Below are 21,645 nucleotides of genomic sequence, written 5' to 3' on the forward strand. Positions count from 1 at the left end.
GTCTTGTATGCCCTCTTCCACATAGGGCAAGCTAGAACTAACTATCTTACCCAGGACCGCCGAAGCAGCGTGGACCAGTGGAGGACTATACTTTGTTCATTACACCACAGTATTAAGTATGGTGTCCTCTTCCACATAGGGCAAGCTAGAACTAACTATCTTACCCAGGACCGCCGAAGCAGTGTGGACCAGGGGAGGACTATACTTTATACTTCACACACTAGCCATACTGAAGTCATCACTTGGTTGAAGCGCTGAACTACGGCGGGGTAATCGTTTACAGGTTATAATCATATAGCTGCATGCTCATTAGTAGATAATGGAATATTGTATGGCAATATGAGCATGCCCAAGTGATGACTTTGTTTCAAGCTCAACAGGTAGGGTATTGAGTCCTCTTCCACATAGGGCAAGCTAGAATGAACTATCTTACCCAGGACCGCCGGAGCAGCGTGGACCAGTGGAGGACTCTATACTTTATACTTCACACCACAGTATTGAGTACTTCTTGCATAAAGCCCCTAATGAGAACCACGAGGGCTCACAATGTAGAACCGCGAGGGCTCTAGTACCGATTCTCTCGGTACGGCTTGGTCCGTGTTCCTTTATGCTTGTACTCTAAGTATTAAGTATTGTGTCCTCTTCCACATAGGGCAAGCTAGAACTAACTATCTTACCCAGGACCGCCGAAGCAGTGTGGACCAGGGGAGGACTATACTTTATACTTCACACACTAGCCATACTGAAGTCATCACTTGGTGGGGGTGAACTACGGCGGTATCTATCGTTTTGGTTCGGTCTATATAGGGTCGCTTGCATGCTCATTCGAATATAATGTAATTGTGTATGGCAATATGAGCATGCCCAAGTGATGACTTTGTTTCAAGCTCAACAGGTAGGGTATTGAGTCCTCTTCCACATAGGGCAAGCTAGAATGAACTATCTTACCCAGGACCGCCGGAGCAGCGTGGACCAGTGGAGGACTCTATACTTTATACTTCACACCACAGTATTGAGTACTTCTTGCATAAAGCCCCTAATGAGAACCACGAGGGCTCTCTCAATGTAGAACCACGAGGGCTCTAGTACCGATTCTCTCGGTACGGCTTGGTCCGTGTTCCTTTATGCTTGTACTCTAAGTATTAAGTATTGTGTCCTCTTCCACATAGGGCAAGCTAGAACTAACTATCTTACCCAGGACCGCCGAAGCAGTGTGGACCAGGGGAGGACTATACTTTATACTTCACACACTAGCCATACTAAAGTCATCACTTGGTGGGGGTGAACTACGGCGGTATCTATCGTTTTGGTTCGGTCTATATAGGGTCGCTTGCATGCTCATTCGAATATAATGTAATTGTGTATGGCAATATGAGCATGCCCAAGTGATGACTTTGTTTCAAGCTCAACAGGTAGGGTATTGAGTCCTCTTCCACATAGGGCAAGCTAGAATGAACTATCTTACCCAGGACCGCCGGAGCAGCGTGGACCAGTGGAGGACTCTATACTTTATACTTCACACCACAGTATTGAGTACTTCTTGCATAAAGCCCCTAATGAGAACCACGAGGGCTCTCTCAATGTAGAACCACAAGGGCTCTAGTACCGATTCTCTCGGTACGGCTTGGTCCGTGTTCCTTTATGCTTGTACTCTTAGAAAGTCTCAACCCGGAGGTCTTGACTTTGATTGTCATAGTTGGACTACGACGGGGTATCCGACTCATCGAATACCCCAGAAGCACACCATCTTTCGGGTAGGCGGTACGCGTACCTCCGGACGCGGAAGTCTCAACCCGGAGGTCTTGACTTTGTATTGTCATAGTTGGACTACGACGGGGTATCCGACTCATCGAATACCCCAGAAGCACACCATCTTTCGGGTAGGCGGTACGCGTACCTCCGGACGCGGAAGTCTCAACCCGGAGGTCTTGACTTTGATTGTCATAGTTGGACTACGACGGGGCATCCGACCATTGCTGATCGATCACCCCTGATTCACCATCTTTCGGGTAGGCGGTACGCGTACCTCCGGACGCGGAAGTCTCAACCCGGAGGTCTTGACTTGGATTGTCATAGTTGGACTACGACGGGGCATCCGACCATTGCTGATCGAACACCCCTGATTCACCATCTTTCGGATAGGAGGTGCGCCCACCTCCGACGCGGAAGTCTCAACCCGGAGGTTCGGACTTAGAGTTTTTCCCATTCAAAAGTTTTTCTCTTAGCCATACTGAAGTCATCACTTGGTGAACGATTGAACTAGGGCGGGTTAATCGTTTATAGGTATCATGTGGTTTGCATGCTCTCTTAGGTTAAGGTCATGTGGTTGGCTATCGAGCATGCCCAAGTGATGACTTTGTTTCACGCTTGCTTGATTTCTTCATGATTCCCTGTTATATAGTGTAATCATTCGAGAACAGGGAATCTTTGGTTTTGCTCAACAGGTATTGGATGTCAACTTGGTATCTAGATCGCATTAAGTCTCAACCCTTAGGTTCGGACTTGTATAGTGACATCTTGTTACGGTCTTGAGTCTCAACCCGCAGGTTCGGACTACTTAGTGTTTGATCGAATATAATATGGCAACTTGTGCCTAAGTCTCAACCCGCAGGTTCGGACTTCTGTTTATTTGGCCAATGTATGTATAAGGCAACTTGTGCCTAAGTCTCAACCCGCAAGTTCGGACTTGTGTATTTGTTCGAAGTCATGTATAAGGCAACGTGTGCCTAAGTCTCAACTCGCAGGTTCGGACTTGTTAGTGTTTCGTCAACTTTCATATGGCAACTTGTGCCTAAGTCTCAACCCGCAGGTTCGGACTTGTGTATTTGTTCGAAGTCATGTATAAGGCAACTTGTGCCTAAGTCTCAACCCGCAGGTTCGGACTTGTGTATTTGTTCGAAGTTTTATATAAGGCAACTTGTGCCTAAGTCTCAACCCGCAGGTTCGGACTTCTATAGTGTTTCGTCAATTATCATATGGCAACTTGTGCCGAAGTCTCAACCCGCAGGTTCGGACTTCTATAGTGTTTCGTCAATTAGCATATGGCAACTTGTGCCGAAGTCTCAACCCGCAGGTTCGGACTTCTATAGTGTTTCGTCAATTATCATATGGCAACTTGTGCCGAAGTCTCAACCCGCAGGTTCGGACTTCTGGAAGGATCACTTGGCCACTAATGATCCTTCCGCAGGTTCACCTACGGAAACCTTGTTACGACTTTTACTTCCTCTAAATCATCAAGTTCGGTCAACTTCGATAAAGCAGACGCGGTTCACGAGGATCCAGCGAACGATCATCTCCAAAGACCTCACTAAATAATCCATCGGTAGTAGCGACGGGCGGTGTGTACAAAGGGCAGGGACGTATTCAACGCTGGCTGATGACCAGCACTTACTAGAAGTTCCGAGTTCATATGGACCATTGCAATCCATAATCCCTACTAAGTGAGTATTTGAGTGATTTCCCGTTCCTCTCGGAATAGGAGACACGCTGCTACCCACATTGTAGCACGCGTGTAGCCCAGAACATCTAAGGGCATCACGGACCTGTTATCGCTCGATCTCATTTTGCTAAACACAAATTGTCCTGCTAAGCAGCGTACCGTAAGTGCACTTGCGCACACGAACAGCGAAGGTGTCAGGTCATACTCCACCGAAAGGTCCTAACCCGTTCCAATCGGCATCGACGCATTAACGCTGACTGCGTTCTAGTTAGCATATGTGAGTCACGTTCGTTATCGGAATTAACCAGACAAATCAATCCACGAACTAAGAACGGCCATGCACCACTACCCTTAAATTTGAGAAAGAGCTATTAATCTGTCTCACCTCCATAAGTTCGGACCTGGTAAGTTTTCCCGTGTTGAGTCAAATTGAACCGCAAGCTCCATTTCATTGTGGTGCCCTTCCGTCAATTCCTTTAAGTTTCAACTTTGCAACCATACTTCCCCCGGAACCTGACTTTGGTTTCCCGGAAGCTACTGAGAGCACCTGGTTGTAGCGTCTCCCAATTGCTAGTTGGCATCGTTTACGGTTAGAACTAGGGCGGTATCTAATCGCCTTCGATCCTCTAACTTTCGTTCTTGATTAAAGAAAGCATCCTTGACAAATGCCTTCGCTTTAGTTAGTCTTACGACGGTCTACGAATTTCACCTCTCGCGCCGTAATACTAGTGTCCCCAACTACTTCTGTTAATCATTACCTCCGGTCTGAGTACAAACCAATGAAAGATTAGACCAAGGTCGTATTCCATTATTCCATGCAAGATTATTCTAGGGCGTTTGGGCACCCTGCTTTAAGCACTCTAATTTGTTCAAGGTAAACGTGAGCGGTCGAGCTCTATGTTACACTTGCACCCGTTGAAGGGCACACCATGACACAGACTTGGTGCCCTACCACACCATTGAGTCGCAACCAGATTCCGACTTGGCCCACCGACCACGGGTTGACCGGGTCGGCGGAGCCGGACTGTGTTGGACAAGTATCAACTTCGAACGTTTTAACCGCAACAATTTTAATATACGCTAGTGGAGCTGGAATTACCGCGGCTGCTGGCACCAGACTTGCCCTCCACTTGATCCTCGTAGAAGGATTTATGCTCTACTCATTCCAATTATGAAACATCATTAAAGAGTTTCATATTGTTATTTCTCGTCACTACCTCCCCGTCCCGGGATTGGGTAATTTACGCGCCTGCTGCCTTCCTTGGATGTGGTAGCCATTTCTCAGGCTCCCTCTCCGGAATCGAACCCTGATTCCCCGTTACCCGTTGCAACCATGGTAGTCCTCTATACTACCATCCATAGTTGATAGGGCAGATATTTGCGAGATCTGTCGTCGGTGCGAGACCATACGATCAGCATCATTATCCAGACTTCAACTCAATGACACGGAGAACCCGCGATTGGTTTGACTAATAAGTGCACCAGTTCCCGCGAGGGTCCTGGCATGTTGCATGTATTAGCTCTAGATTTTCCACAGTTATCCAAGTAACTAGGTTGATGATCTCGTAAATTATAGCTGTTATACTGAGCCTTATGCGGTTTCACATTAAATCTGTTTGTACTTAGACATGCATGGCTTAACCTTTGAGACGAGCGTATATTACTGGTAGGATCAACCAGAATTCCGACTTTGCGTTCGAATGTTCATTGTCCCATTGCACCCGGAGGAGCAAACACCACGTTCTATATGTTGTCAAGTCCGGTAGCACACGGGAGGCGAGCCCCCGTGCGAACCTCATTGCCCTCGTATCACACACACCCGATGCACCGGACAGGCACTTGAGCGGCATTCGACTCCGCTAAGCGCACGTGCGCCCGATTGTGCATGCGCTGACGGGGCCTTCATACCCCTACCACAGCGACCTTATGCCAAACTTCCATGAATACTTAGGTGAGCTGACAAGGGCCTTCATTTCCCTACCATCAACTAAAGGACACGCTAGGCGCGTCCGATCATTGCAACTGCGGGGCTTTCATACCCCAATCACCACAGTACGCAATTCACCAGAGTTTAATCACAACCCCCCCGGACATGGCACACTATTAACTTGCAACAAAACTTAGTGTGTGCCGGGCACATCGGTTCCACAAAATCATTCCCGATGTACCCCAATTGGGGTTGTGAACGCATCCATGGTCCTCTGACACACCCAACCAAGCGTGGATACTACATACCTCAAACACCCAGTACACTAACAGACAAATCAATATATGGTTGCTTTCCCCCAGACATTTGCCAATCACTTGGCACCCGGACGGGAACTCGCTCCTGATTGCGCCAATGCCACCCATTTGCCAAGAGCGAGTTCTGTATGTAGATTTCATTTGGAAAGACAACCGTGTACTGGATATTCTATCCGACGATTACAGATGACGAGTACGAGACTCGACTACACTCACGGATAATACATTTTGGGTCGAGATTGCTTTCGGGGTTTTCGATTGGTCTTGCGCTTGTAAACGTATAACTTTGACTTGTGGTAACCTCGGTATGTTAGTCGATCACGTGGTTGTGAACTGGGTACGGGTGGGCAATCTGTTCACTTGCACTCTGGGTAGGAATATGGTGAGCGCTATAGGTTAAAGATCATGGTATGGTTCCATCGTGATGACTTTCGCTAGATAGTAGGATGTTTGGATAGTTATAACGTTTTTGGCCATTTGTTCATAGTGTTCGGTTCATTGAGGAATTCGATTGGTCTTTGCTTCACACACGTGGTCGATCACTTGGATGTGAACTAGGGTGAGAATAAGGTGTTCACTAGTGCTCTTAGGTTTTGGATCAGTACTGAGCACTTGATTGGTTTCGCATAATATGTATCCATAGTGATGACTCTTTCCAGCTTAAGATTTCGTTACCAGTTTCGAATCCTCCCCACGTTCGCTTTTACTTGGTTAGGTTTTCGAGTGTAGATTTGAAAGCAATCTCATGTATGTATCCCATCTGATATAAGCCACTGACAGTTCATGTCACCTCGTTCAACTCTCGCTGGGTCACAGAAGTATGTTACTGCGCCCATTATCCCTACTCGGATAGGTTCGGTTCGTTCGTTTTATACTACGGTGAGTAAACTCAATTTGTGCATCGCATAGCCATGGAAAGCAAGCTTTCGCGGGCCTCTTCGACTGTTTTGATACGAGCTGTGCCCGTGATGCTTGTCATCCCAGGATACTAGACCCCTTTGGACGACCGCATGACCATCAGAAAGTAAATTCCACGTTCGATTTGGGGTGTGAACCCCGAACATAAAGTCTTTGTGTAGAACCACGAGGGCTCTATAGTACCGATTCTCTCGGTACGCTTGGTCCGTGTTCCTTTATGTTCGTACTCTTGTGAATAAGATTCACGTTCGTTTTGGGATATTTGCTACTGTCACCGTTTGAGTACTATGGGGCTTGAACCCCTAACATAAAGTCTTTGTTTAGAACCACGAGGGTTCTATAGTACCGATTCTCTCGGTACGCTTGGTCCGTGTTCCTTTATGTTCGTACTCTTGTGTGTATAATATTCATGTTCGGTTTGGGATATTTGCTACTTTCACCAGGGTCCCGTTCTTCATACAAGTCTGCCTTGCTAATGTGGTAACTTTATAGTGTAGTTCTGACATCCCAATTTTGGGACTTAGCCGATTTTTCGTATATTTCCATATGACCCATAGGGTCCCTTTCTTCATACAAGCTTGCCTAGGGCGATCGGTCAAAACTTGTCTTACTATTCGATTGGTCTTCGCACTTTCACCCTAGGCAGTTCGCCTAGGTCTGTCTTCTTGAGGAGGCCAAAACCCGAAATAAGGAGGTTCGGCCGACCCTGAAACCTCCCCTGTCTTAACTACACTAACCCGATTTTTCATGGTCCTTAGCGCCATACAACTTTGCCTAGGTCACTTGTACTCTTGACTTAGGCCATCTGACTTGGTCCGTGTTTCTTCCTAGGGTTCACCTAGGTACTTTGCCTTGCTTGATGTGGTAACTTTTTAGTGTAGTTCAGACATCCCAATTTCGGGACTTAGCCGATTTTTCGTATATTTCCATATGACCCATAGGGTCCCTTTCTTCATACAAGCTTGCCTAGGGCGATCGGTCAAAACTTGTCTTACTATTCGATTGGTCTTCGCACTTTCACCCTAGGCAGTTTGCCTAGGTCTGTCTTCTTGAGGAGGCCAAAACCCGAAATAAGGAGGTTCAGCCGACCCAGAAACCTCCCCTGTCTGAACTACACTAACCCGATTTTTCAGGGTCCTCAGCGCCATACAACTTTGCCTAGGTCACTTGTTCTCTTGACTTAGGCCATCTGACTTGGTCCGTGTTTCTTCCTAGGGTTCACCTAGGTACTTTGCCTTGCTTGGTGTGGTAACATTTGAGTGTAGTTCAGACATCCCAATTTTGGGACTTAGCCGATTTTTCATGTATTTCCATATGACCCATAGGGTCCCTTTCTTCATACAAGCTTGCCTAGGGCGATCGGTCAAAACTTGTCTTACTATTCGATTGGTCTTCGCACTTTCACCCTAGGCAGTTTGCCTAGGTGTAGCTTCTTGAGGAGGTCAAAACCCAAAATAAGGAGGTTCAGCCGACCCAAAAACCTCCCCTGTCTGAACTACACTAACCCGATTTTTCAGGGTCCTCAGCGCCATACAACTTTGCCTAGGTCACTTGTTCTCTTGACTTAGGCCATCTGACTTGGTCCGTGTTTCTTCCTAGGGTTCACCTAGGTACTTTGCCTTGCTTGGTGTGGTAACATTTGAGTGTAGTTCAGACATCCCAATTTTGGGACTTAGCCGATTTTTCATGTATTTCCATATGACCCATAGGGTCCCTTTCTTCATACAAGCTTGCCTAGGGCGATCGGTCAAAACTTGTCTTACTATTCGATTGGTCTTCGCACTTTCACCCTAGGCAGTTTGCCTAGGTGTAGCTTCATGAGGAGGTCAAAACCCAAAATAAGGAGGTTCAGCCGACCCAAAAACCTCCCCTGTCTGAACTACACTAACCCGATTTTTCAGGGTCCTCAGCGCCATACAACTTTGCCTAGGTCACTTGTTCTCTTGACTTAGGCCATCTGACTTGGTCCGTGTTTCTTCCTAGGGTTCACCTAGGTACTTTGCCTTGCTTGATGTGGTAACATTTGAGTGTAGTTCAGACATCCCCATTTTGGGACTTAGCCGATTTTTCATGTATTTCCATATGACCCATAGGGTCCCTTTCTTCATACAAGCTTGCCTAGGGCGATCGGTCAAAACTTGTCTTACTATTCGATTGGTCTTCGCACTTTCACCCTAGGCAGTTTGCCTAGGTGTAGCTTCTCGAGGAGGTCAAAACCCAAAATAAGGAGGTTCAGCCGACCCAAAAACCTCCCCTGTCTAAACTACACTAACCAGATTTTTCAGGGTCCTCACCGTCATACAACTTTGCCTAGGTCACATGCACTCTTGACTTAGGCCATCTGACTTGGTCCGTGTTTCTTGCTAGGGTTCACCTAGGTAGTTTGCCTTGCTTGATGTGGTAACTTTTTAGTGTAGTTCTGACATCCCAATTTTGGGACTTAGCCGATTTTTCATGTATTTCCATATGACCCTTAGGGTCCCTTTCTTCATACAAGCTTGCCTAGGGCGATCGGTCAAAACTTGTTTTACTATTCGATTGGTCTTCGCACTTTCACCCTAGGCAGTTTGCCTAGGTGTAGCTTCTTGATGAGGCCAAAACCCAAAATAAGGGGGTTCGGCCGACCCAAAAACCTACCCTGTCTAAACTACACTAACCAGATTTTTCAGGGTCCTCAGCGCCATACAACTTTGCCTAGGTCACTTGTTCTCTTGACTTAGGCCATCTGACTTGGTCCGTGTTTCTTCCTAGGGTTCACCTAGGTACTTTGCCTTGCTTGGTGTGGTAACATTTGAGTGTAGTTCTGACATCCCCATTTTGGGACTTAGCCGATTTTTCGTAAAATACCATATGACCCATATGGGTCCTTTCCTTCATATAAGTTTGCCTTGCTTGGTGTGGTAACATTTGAGTGTAGTTCTGACATCCCCATTTTGGGACTTAGCCGATTTTTCGTAAAATACCATATGACCCATCAGGGTCCTTTCCTTCATATAAGTTTGCCTTGCTTGATGTGGTAACATTTGAGTGTAGTTCTGACATCCCCATTTTGGGACTTAGCCGATTTTTCGTAAAATACCATATGACCCATCAGGGTCCTTTCCTTCATATAAGTTTGCCTTGCTTGGTGTGGTAACATTTGAGTGTAGTTCTGACATCCCCATTTTGGGACTTAGCCGATTTTTCGTAAAATACCATATGACCCATCAGGGTCCTTTCCTTCATATAAGTTTGCCTTGCTTGGTGTGGTAACATTTGAGTGTAGTTCTGACATCCCCATTTTGGGACTTAGCCGATTTTTCGTAAAATACCATATGACCCATCAGGGTCCTTTGCTTCATATAAGTTTGCCTTGCTTGGTGTGGTAACATTTGAGTGTAGTTCTGACATCCCCATTTTGGGACTTAGCCGATTTTTCGTAAAATACCATATGACCCATCAGGGTCCTTTGCTTCATATAAGTTTGCCTTGCTTGGTGTGGTAACATTTGAGTGTAGTTCTGACATCCCCATTTTGGGACTTAGCCGATTTTTCGATCCATACCATATGACCCATCAGGGTCCTTTGCTTCATATAAGTTTGCCTTGCTTGGTGTGGTAACATTTGAGTGTAGTTCTGACATCCCCATTTTGGGACTTAGCCGATTTTTCGTAAAAAACCATATGACCCATCAGGGTCCTTGCCTTCATATAAGTTTGCCTTGCTTGGTGTGGTAACATTTGAGTGTAGTTCTGACATCCCCATTTTGGGACTTAGCCGATTTTTCGTAAAATACCATATGACCCATCAGGGTCCTTTCCTTCATATAAGTTTGCCTTGCTTGGTGTGGTAACATTTGAGTGTAGTTCTGACATCCCCATTTTGGGACTTAGCCGATTTTTCGTAAAATACCATATGACCCATCAGGGTCCTTTGCTTCATATAAGTTTGCCTTGCTTGGTGTGGTAACATTTGAGTGTAGTTCTGACATCCCCATTTTGGGACTTAGCCGATTTTTCGATCCATACCATATGACCCATCAGGGTCCTTTGCTTCATATAAGTTTGCCTTGCTTGGTGTGGTAACATTTGAGTGTAGTTCTGACATCCCCATTTTGGGACTTAGCCGATTTTTCGTAAAATACCATATGACCCATCAGGGTCCTTTGCTTCATATAAGTTTGCCTTGCTTGGTGTGGTAACATTTGAGTGTAGTTCTGACATCCCCATTTTGGGACTTAGCCGATTTTTCGTAAAATACCATATGACCCATCAGGGTCCTTTGCTTCATATAAGTTTGCCTTGCTTGGTGTGGTAACATTTGAGTGTAGTTCTGACATCCCCATTTTGGGACTTAGCCGATTTTTCGATCAATACCATATGACCCATCAGGGTCCTTTGCTTCATATAAGTTTGCCTTGCTTGGTGTGGTAACTTTTTAGTGTAGTTCTGACATCCCCATTTTGGGACTTAGCCGATTTTTCGTAAAATACCATATGACCCATCAGGGTCCTTGCCTTCATATAAGTTTGCCTTGCTTGGTGTGGTAACACATGAGTGTAGTTCTGACATCCCCATTTTGGGACTTAGCCGATTTTTCGTAAAATACCATATGACCTATCAGGGTCCTTGCCTTCATATAAGTTTGCCTTGCTTGGTGTGGTAACATTTGAGTTTAGTTCTGACATCCCCATTTTGGGACTTAGCCGATTTTTCGATCAATACCATATGACCCATCAGGGTCCTTTGCTTCATATAAGTTTGCCTTGCTTGGTGTGGTAACATTTGAGTGTAGTTCTGACATCATCATTTTGGGACTTAGCCGATTTTTCGTAAAATACCATATGACCCATCAGGGTCCTTGCCTTCATATAAGTTTGCCTTGCTTGGTGTGGTAACACATGAGTGTAGTTCTGACATCCCCATTTTGGGACTTAGCCGATTTTTCGTAAAATACCATATGACCCATCAGGGTCCTTTCCTTCATATAAGTTTGCTTTGCTTGATGTGGTAACATTTGAGTGTAGTTCAGACATCCCCATTTTGGGACTTAGCCGATTTTTCGATCCATACCATATGACCCATCAGGGTCCTTTGCTTCATATAAGTTTGCCTTGCTTGGTGTGGTAACATTTGAGTGTAGTTCTGACATCATCATTTTGGGACTTAGCCGATTTTTCGTAAAATACCATATGACCCATCAGGGTCCTTGCCTTCATATAAGTTTGCCTTGCTTGGTGTGGTAACATTTGAGTGTAGTTCTGACATCCCCATTTTGGGACTTAGCCGATTTTTCGATCAATACCATATGACCCATCAGGGTCCTTTGCTTCATATAAGTTTGCCTTGCTTGGTGTGGTAACATTTGAGTGTAGTTCTGACATCATCATTTTGGGACTTAGCCGATTTTTCGTAAAATACCATATGACCCATCAGGGTCCTTTGCTTCATATAAGTTTGCCTTGCTTGATGTGGTAACATTTGAGTGTAGTTCAGACATCCCCATTTTGGGACTTAGCCGATTTTTCGATCCATACCATATGACCCATCAGGGTCCTTTGCTTCATATAAGTTTGCCTTGCTTGGTGTGGTAACATTTGAGTGTAGTTCTGACATCATCATTTTGGGACTTAGCCGATTTTTCGTAAAATACCATATGACCCATCAGGGTCCTTGCCTTCATATAAGTTTGCCTTGCTTGGTGTGGTAACATTTTAGTGTAGTTCTGACATCACCATTTTGGGACTTAGCCGATTTTTCGTAAAATACCATATGACCCATCAGGGTCCTTTGCTTCATATAAGTTTGCCTTGCTTGGTGTGGTAACACATGAGTGTAGTTCTGACATCCCCATTTTGGGACTTAGCCGATTTTTCGACCAATACCATATGACCCATCAGGGTCCTTTGCTTCATATAAGTTTGCCTTGCTTGGTGTGGTAACATTTGAGTGTAGTTCTGACATCCCCATTTTGGGACTTAGCCGATTTTTCGATCCATCCTATATGACCCATCAGGGTCCTTTTTCTTCATATAAGTTTCCCAAGACTTAGTGCTTTTTACCTTTGGACACCAATATCACCCTTACGGGTTTCTTTGATCTTCTCACTTTGTATTGACCAAATGTAGGTCTTGCCATGCCAAACATATAATTGTTCTACACCAAGTCTGTATCTCGTACCGCCAGCTCGGTACATTCGATCAACCTGCCCTTAAGGCACCCGGGACTTAGCCATTTTTTCACATTTTTCATGATTTTGAGGCAACTTTTCTCGACTTTGTCACCTTATATCACCAAGATCCTTTCCCTTTAGCGCTTCACTCTGTTCGTATGATATTTAGCGCTGACTATCACCTTTCTATCGCTGACCTCAACTTCTTATTCGGTGCCATAGAGCCAGAGATATTTGGTGTATGCTGTTATAAGGGAAGTTTGTCACTTTTTCAAAGGCCCACTTTGGGACGCCCATATCTCACCTTCACGTATCTTCGATCTTCTTGTCGTCTATGGACGAAACTTAGGTCTTGTATTGGCCAACTTATAAATGTTCTACGGCCAAGCCGTATCTCTTACCGCCAGCCCGGTATTCATGGACTTAGTCGGATTTTCGCCTCTCGTGGTAACAATTTCTGACTTTGACTCACAATAACACCCGAACGGTCACATGCTAGCGCTTTGCTTGGTAGGAATTATAGTTAGCGCTACCTTTTTTCTTTCCATCGATACCTTGTTCGTTCCATTCCATGCCATACAGCCGAAGTTATGATGTTTCCCGTTTTCCATATCATGTGGAGCTTATGCTCTGGGAAAACCATCTAACACCTGTACCACCCTTTTGGGTACCACCGATCTCGTCACTATGTTCGGGCCAAATATAGGTTATAACATGCCCAACATATAATTGTTCTACACCAAGTCTCTATCTCTTACCGCCTGCTCGGTATTTTACTCGTAAGTCCAAATTTCACAACTTGTACTTTTTGGCCCAATGTACTCGAGTTTCAATTTTGGTAACATTTTTCGACTTTGACACTTAATAACTTCCAAATCATGCTAGTTAGCGCTTTGCTTTCTTCTAGTCGTATCTAGCGCTGGGTGTTACCTTTCCAAAACATATCCTAGCTTAACAATCCATGCCATACAGCCGGAGCTATACGGTGCACAAGTCAAATCCATTTTAGCCATGTTTCATTTTTGCCAATTTTTGACCACTCGTATCACCCTTCCAGAGTGGTCCGATCTTCTCGCTGTCTATGGACGACTTTTAGGTCTCGTAGAGGCAAACTTATAAGTATTCTACGTCAACCCGCTATCTCTTACCGCCTGCTCGGTATTCTTGGTCTTGTGTGATTTTTGGAAATTTTGGTATTATTTTTCCACTTTGTCGCTTAATAACTCAGTTTTGCTCAACACTTAGCGCTTCGGTTGTTTGGGATTATAGTTAGCGCTCGGTTCGACCTTTCCAACACTGATCTTAGCTTGTCGATCCGTTCCATACAGCCTGAGTTATTCGCGATACCGTGTTTCAACCCATTTCTCAAGTCTCGTTTTGGTCCAACTTTGAACCAGCCATATCACCCTGATGGGTACCTCCGATCTTCTCACTCTATATTGGCCAAAGTTAGGTCTTGTGGTAACGTACTTATGATTGTTCTACGCCGTGTTCGTAGCTCTTATCGTTCGCCCGCTATTTTCGATCATAAGGTGAATTTTCGCCTCTAAACCACCATTTTTCACCTTTGCCCTCTAATATGACCGACTTGCTCAACACCTAGCGCTTCGCTTGGTAGGACACATAGCTAGCGCTCGTCAAGACCTTTCCAACGCATATCCAAGCTTTCCGATCCGAGCCATACAGCCTGAGCTATAGGCGATACCGTTTTTCCCATTTTCTTGGTCACATGCACTTTAGGGTACCCCTTTTTGCCTTTGACCCTTAATACCTCCTCCGGGTCACTAGTAGGCGCTTAGCTTGGTAGGAAACATAGCTAGAGCAGGCCTTCACCTTTCCAAAACTGCCTCAAGTGTACCGATCCGACATCTAGAACCAAAGTTATGGTCATTCCCATCATGCTCTACTTTCATGGTCAACCTCCACCAAGCACACCTAGGTTGGACCAACTTTCACCAACTCATCTCGAACCCCAAATTTGCTTCGACCTACTAGGTTTCCCTAGTAAAGTGGTCAAAACATCCATTACAACACGACTGGTCTTTCTGGTGGTCGACCTAGGCGACTTTGTTCGACGACCACCACCCCATGGAACTAAAAGACGTCCCTTGATACGGACCACCGATACATTTTCCGGCCTGTCTAAACTACACTCATCGAAATTTTTTTGGGTCCCCACCGTCATACAAGTTTGCCTAGGTCAAGTTTTTCTTCCGGATCGGCCGCGGACCTCACTTTTCATTATCTAGGGAGGCCATAGGGCCCCAAAAGGGGTTTTTTAAAATTTTCGACACTTTCGACTTTGGTCGGATTTTTTCCGATTTTGGTCCGACCTAGGGACTTGGTGGTCCAAGGAGCCTCGGGACCAAACTTTTTTCTCAGGGGTCCCTACCTCCATACAACTTTGCCTAGGTCAATTTTTTGTTCCAAATCGACCGCGGATTTCACTTTTCAATATCTGGGGCTCGTGTAGAGTCCGAATATGAGGTTTTCTCATTTTTCGACATTTTCGACTTTTTTCGACTTTTTTCGGGTTTTTCGACCTAGGGGTCCGCCGAACAAATTTTGGGTCAAAAATTTTTATTGAACTAGTCGAAAGTACGCAAAAAGATAAGACTTTTTGCCGAAGACACCATGCCCCGGAACCGACTCCTTCCCCTTCAAAATTGGGGACAAACGTGATTTTTGAAACTTTTCCTTAGGGAGCCCAAGACTTAGAAAATTTTCAAATTCTCGATTTTTCGATTGCGAGCTAGCGCTTTGCGGTCTTCGGCAATGTTGTAGATCTCGACGAGATAAGACTTTTTGGTCAAGGGACATTTTGCCCTCCGACCCCTCCTTCCCCCCGCAAATCGCCCCCCAAAGTGCAATTTTTGCATTTTCACCTCTTTGCACGCACTGTTCGGCCCAAATGGCCACTTTCTATGGGTCTGAGCGCTTTGCGGTCTTCGGCAAACTTTTAGAGCGTACCAAGCCCTAATTATAATTCTTCTACACCACCTTCGTACCTCTTCATCCCTGGCCGCTATTCGCGTACCAAGGTAATTTTTGTTCATTTTGTCAACATTTTTCATCTTTGACTGCTTATATCGGCCTTGCCATGAACCGATAGCGCTTCGCTGTGTTCTAACGTAAGTTAGTACTGCTCAATACCTTTCCAAATCATGTCTTAGATTGTCATTTGCTTGCATACAGCCGGAGCTATGAGCGATACCGTAAAAAGTACCGAAACTTGGAAAAATCCTTTGATCGCCCATATCCCCCCTTTGGGGGCCAGATATCGAAAAAAGTTCTGATTCAAAAAGTTGCGCATTAACGTGTTCTAGTTATGCCTAGAACATTTCACTTCGCTAGCTGGCCTGCAACTTAGCCGTAATTGGGATTTTAGGGTGTTCTTGGAGGGCCCATTTCCTGCGACTTGGTATCTTTTGGGCCCAATGTTTCTCTAATATCTCCACGAGTTTTCCAGATAGCCTTTTCAAACTTTCAGGGTGCCTAGAACACCTCAAGACCTTTCCAACGCTATGCCGTTTGCCTCGCTCGGACATCTACAGCCAAAGTTATTCGAGGTACACGGTACCTTACCCTGTTTTCTCAGTACTTGGTCGAAAATTTCGATCAGCCATATGACCGACTTGGACAACCCTGAGCGGGTTGGCCCCATATAACTAAACTTTCGTCTCGTGGAGGCAAACTTATAAATATTCCACGTCAACTCGCTATCTCGTACCGCCTTGACGGTATACTTGGTCCAAGGGCCATTTCCAGCGACTTGGTCGCAATTTCGCTCTAAGTTTCGCTAATACCTTCGTCCGTGGACATGGTGATTTTTTGTTCGTATTTTTCCTTGATAGTCCCACTCAAGACTATTCCATACCAGAGCCAAGCGTCCCGCTAAGTGCCATACAGCCTGAGCAGTAATTCATGAAAGGTACCTCTACCAGTTTTTGCCATACTTGGGTACAAACTTTGGATCGCCCATATCTCCACTTTGGAGGCCAGCCAGCACCTTGGCCTCATATACTTTTTTGTTGGTCATACCATGCACCAAATATAATTGTTCTACGCCAACTTGCTATCTCTTCTCCAACTTGCCGTTATTCTTGGTCCAAGTCCCATTTCATTCGTTTTTGGACCCATTTTGCTATATGTTTCACTAATAGCTTCGGCCATGGACAAGCTGATTTTCTATTTGTATTTTTCCTTGATAGTCCCACTCAAGACCATTCCAAAACACACCGCAGCTTGTCGCTCGGTGGCAAACTGACCGAGTTATAATTCATGAAAGGTACCTCAACTTGGTACACCACGTGGTCGGCCCAAACCATAAACCGACCAAACGACCGACTTGGAGCACCCTGACCGGGTTGCCCCCATATAATGAAAGTTGCGCCTCTACACGCCCAACTTATGAATATTCTACGCCAAGTCGCTATCTCTTACCGGTAAGCCGGTATTCACCTTCCAAGGGTGATTTTGGTCAAGTGCCATTTCCTGCGACTTGGTCCCCGAATACGACCATCATCACCTAATATCTCCGTGGTCTTTCAACTCAGCCTCATAAAACTTTCAGGGTAGATAGGTCTCCCCAAGACCTTTCCAACGGTGAGCCGTTTGCCTCGCTCGGCCATCTACAGCCGAAGTTATTAATGGTACTTGGTACCTTACCCTGTTTTTTCCATACTTGTTCGTACTTGGGTACAAACTTTGGATCGCCCATATCTCCACTTTGGAGGCCAGCTAGCACCTTGGCCCCATATACTTTTTTGTTGGTCATGCCATGCACCAAATATAATTGTTCTACGCCAACTTGCTATCTCTTCTCCAACTTGCCGTTATTCTTGGTCCAATTCCCATTTCATTCGTTTTTGGACCCATTTTGCTATATGTTTCACTAATAGCTTCGGCCATGGACAAGCTGATTTTCGATTGGTATTTTTCCTTGATAGTCCCACTCAAGACCATTCCAAAACACACCGCAGCTTGTCGCTCGGTGGCAAACTGACCAAGTTATAATTCATGAAAGGTACCTCAACTTGGCACACCACGTGGTCGGCCCAAACCATAAACCAACCAAACGACCGACTTGGAGCACCCTGACCGGGTTGGCCCCATATAATAAAAGTTGCGTCTCTACACGCCCAACTTATGAATATTCTACACCAAGTCGCTATCTCTTACCGGTAAGCCGGTATTCACCTTCCAAGGGTGATTTTGGTCAAGCGCCATTTCCTGCGACTTGGTCCCCGAATTGGACCATCATCACCTAATATCTCCGTGGTCTTTCAACTCAGCCTCATGAAACTTTCAGGGTAGATAGGTCTCCCCAAGACCTTTCCAACGGTGAGCCGTTTGCCTCGCTCGGCCATCTACAGCCGAAGTTATTAATGGTACTTGGTACCTTACCCTGTTTTTTCCATACTTGTTCGTACTTGGGTACAAACTTTGGATCGCCCATATCTCCACTTTGGAGGCCAGCCAGCACCTTGGCCCCATATACTTTTTTGTTGGTGATACCATGCACCAAATATAATTGTTCTACGCAAGCTTGCTATCTCTTCTCCAACTTGCGGTTATTTTTGACTCAAGTCCCATTTCCATAGTTTTTGGTACCAATTTGCTCTATGTTTCGCTAATAGCTTCGCCCAAGGACTTTGTGATTTTTTGTTCGCATTTTTCCTAAATAGTCCCACTCAAGACTATTCCAAATCACACCTTAGCTTGTCGCTCAGTGCCATACAGCCAGAGTTTTAATTCATGAAAGGTACATCACCTTGGTACACCACGTGGTCGGTCCAAACCATCAACCAACCATATGACCGACTTCGAGTCGAGCTAGCGGCTAGGCTCAATATAATGAAATGCGTGTCTTGATGCGGGCTACTGACGGTCTGAACAATGTAGCTCGCTAGCTCGTCTCTAAACTTGTGTTTTGGTCGAATATTGGGTGTTCATGTACCACTTCGGGTAACATGGACTTTGGTGCAACTTTACCACTTGTGCACTTAATAACTTCCCGGTCATTCAAGTCTTTGCCTTCATACTTTCAGGGTAGTTAGGTCTCGTCGAGACCTTTCCATACATATGCCAAACTCATCGATCGGACATCTATAGCCCGAGTTATTCGCGGTACACCGTACCTTACCCTGTTTTTTCCTCAATTGGGTACAAACCTTGGAACACCCATATCGCCCCTTTAGAGACTAGCTGGCACGTTGGCCTCATATAATGATAAGTGCACCTCAACTAGGGCTACTGACGGTCAGAACATTTCAACTTGCTAGCTCGGGCCCACACTTGTGTTTTTCTCGAATATATGGTTCAAGTGTGCCACTTTGGGCACTTTTGGACATTTTGTCCCCACACAACTTTCTTGCCTTGGTAGATAGGGTCTTGTGATCTTGGGCAAAAAGATGCACCAAGATAAAGTCTAACTTTCGTTCTTGTACCGCAAAGCGCTATCTCAAACACCCGAGGAGATAGAAAGTGATTATGTTCGGTATATCGGTCTTCCATGGCCTACTATGGTAAACCCCTGCAGGTATGCAACCGAAGGTGCTTGGTACATGTATTTGGTGCAATATCGGTGCAAAGTAGGTGTTTCCTTGATCGGGCTATAACTTTCTTGGTTGATGTTGGATTGCTTTGCGGTCTTCGGGGGATAGTTAGGGAACATGTTGGCCAACATTTCCTTATTCCTCAGCCTGGCCGTACCTCTTACCGTCTAGGCGGTATACATGCTCTAAGTTGGAACTTGTGTTCCTTTGGGTAACTTCTCTGACTTTGACGCTTAATAACTTTCGTTCATATGCAGTCTAAGCTCTGCAACTCTCAGGAAAGCTAGTACTACTCATTTCCTTTCCATATCAGTCTTTGGCTTGTCGATCCGATGTCTACAGCCTTACTTATTCACGTTCCCTGTGAAGGTAGGTTTTTGCCCATTTTCCAGTTCATGTGGTAACATTCCCAGACTTTGCCGGCTTTCTCTTCATGTGGTAACTTGCTTGCTCATGTGGTAACTTGGAAGTGTATTTCTGACAGACCCAATCTGGGACTTAGCCGATTTTTCTCTGCATATTATATGGATCCTGGACTTAGCCGATTTTTCTCTTCATATCATATGGATCCATCACTAGGCCATCTTGCTTGCTTGTGTGGTAACTTGATAGTGTATGTCTGACAGACCCAATCTGGGACTTAGCCGATTTTTCTCTTCATATCATATGGATCCATCACTAGGCCATCTTGCTTGCTTGTGTGGTAACTTGGAAGTGTATTTCTGACAGACCCAATCTGGGACTTAGCCGATTTTTCTCTTCATATTATATGGATCCTGGACTTAGCCGATTTTTCTCTTCATATCATATGGATCCATCACTAGGCCATCTTGCTTGCTTGTGTGGTAACTTGGAAGTGTATTTCTGACAGACCCAATCTGGGACTTAGCCGATTTTTCTCTTCATATTATATGGATCCTGGACTTAGCCGATTTTTCTCTTCATATCATATGGATCCATCACTAGGCCATCTTGCTTGCTTGTGTGGTAACTTGGAAGTGTATTTCTGACAGACCCAATCTGGGACTTAGCCGATTTTTCTCTTCATATTATATGGATCCTGGACTTAGCCGATTTTTCTCTTCATATCATATGGATCCATCACTAGGCCATCTTGCTTGCTTGTGTGGTAACTTGGAAGTGTATTTCTGACAGACCCAATCTGGGACTTAGCCGATTTTTCTCTTCATATTATATGGATCCTGGACTTAGCCGATTTTTCTCTTCATATCATATGGATCCATCATTAGGCCATCTTGCTTGCTTGTGTGGTAACTTGATAGTGTATTTCCGACAGACCCAATCTCGGACCTAGCCGATTTTTCTCTTCATATTATATGGTTCCATCACTAGGCCATCTTGCTTGCTTGTGTGGTATCTTGAAAGTGTATGTCTGACAGACCCAATCTCGGACTTAGCCGATTTTTCTCTTCATATAATATGGATCCTGGACTTAGCCTGTTATTAGGTTATTATATATGGATCCTGGACTTAGCCGATTATTAGGTTATTATATATGGATCCTGGACTCAGCCGATTTTTCTCTTCATATAATATGGATCCGGGACTTAGCCGATTATTAGGTTATTATATATGGATCCTGGACTTAGCCGATATTTCTCTTCATATAATATGGATCCGGGACTTAGCCAATTTTTCTCTTCATATAATATGGATCCGGGACTTAGCCGATTTTTCTCTTCATATAATATGGATCCGGGACTTAGCCAATTTTTCTCTTCATGTGGTAACGTATGCCAATCGCTCACAAGTCATGGGATAAGGGTACTTGTGTTCTTCCATCTTCTAAGTCCCGCACGGGGACATCGTGATCGCCCCAAGTCCGGAATAGCGCCAAGTCAAGCCCCACGGTGGCCGTGCAGGACCTGTTAGCGGCGGCCCCACTGACAGCACTAATCCGGACTTAGAAATTATATCTTTCTAATCGAACACCACACACGCAACACCACCATACCACCATCTCCTTGCAAGTACCTAAGTACCCGCAACTCCATGGTGAAGGCAATGTCACTCCATCACCAACCTCTTTGCATTGCAAGCACTTGCGTACCTACAACACTCCGAAGAAGGCAACGGCGCGCGATGCTCGACTCCACACACCTCACCACACCACACCACCGATGGCCAGCCAGCCAGCCAGCCCAGCTAAGGGCTAACCCACCAACCAACCACCAATGGCCTAGGCCAGCCGGATCCCACCTTCAAGTCCAAGCACAGCCAAGTGCAAGTACCGCCAAGTGTTCACCAACCAACCATCACACCAGGTCAGCCGGCCAGTACCCACCTTCAAGTGCCATTACCCTCGGGTGCAAGCCC

Source organism: Anopheles ziemanni, assembly GCF_943734765.1.
Source record: "Anopheles ziemanni chromosome X unlocalized genomic scaffold, idAnoZiCoDA_A2_x.2 X_unloc_48, whole genome shotgun sequence".
NCBI classification, from domain to species: Eukaryota; Metazoa; Arthropoda; class Insecta; order Diptera; family Culicidae; genus Anopheles; species Anopheles ziemanni.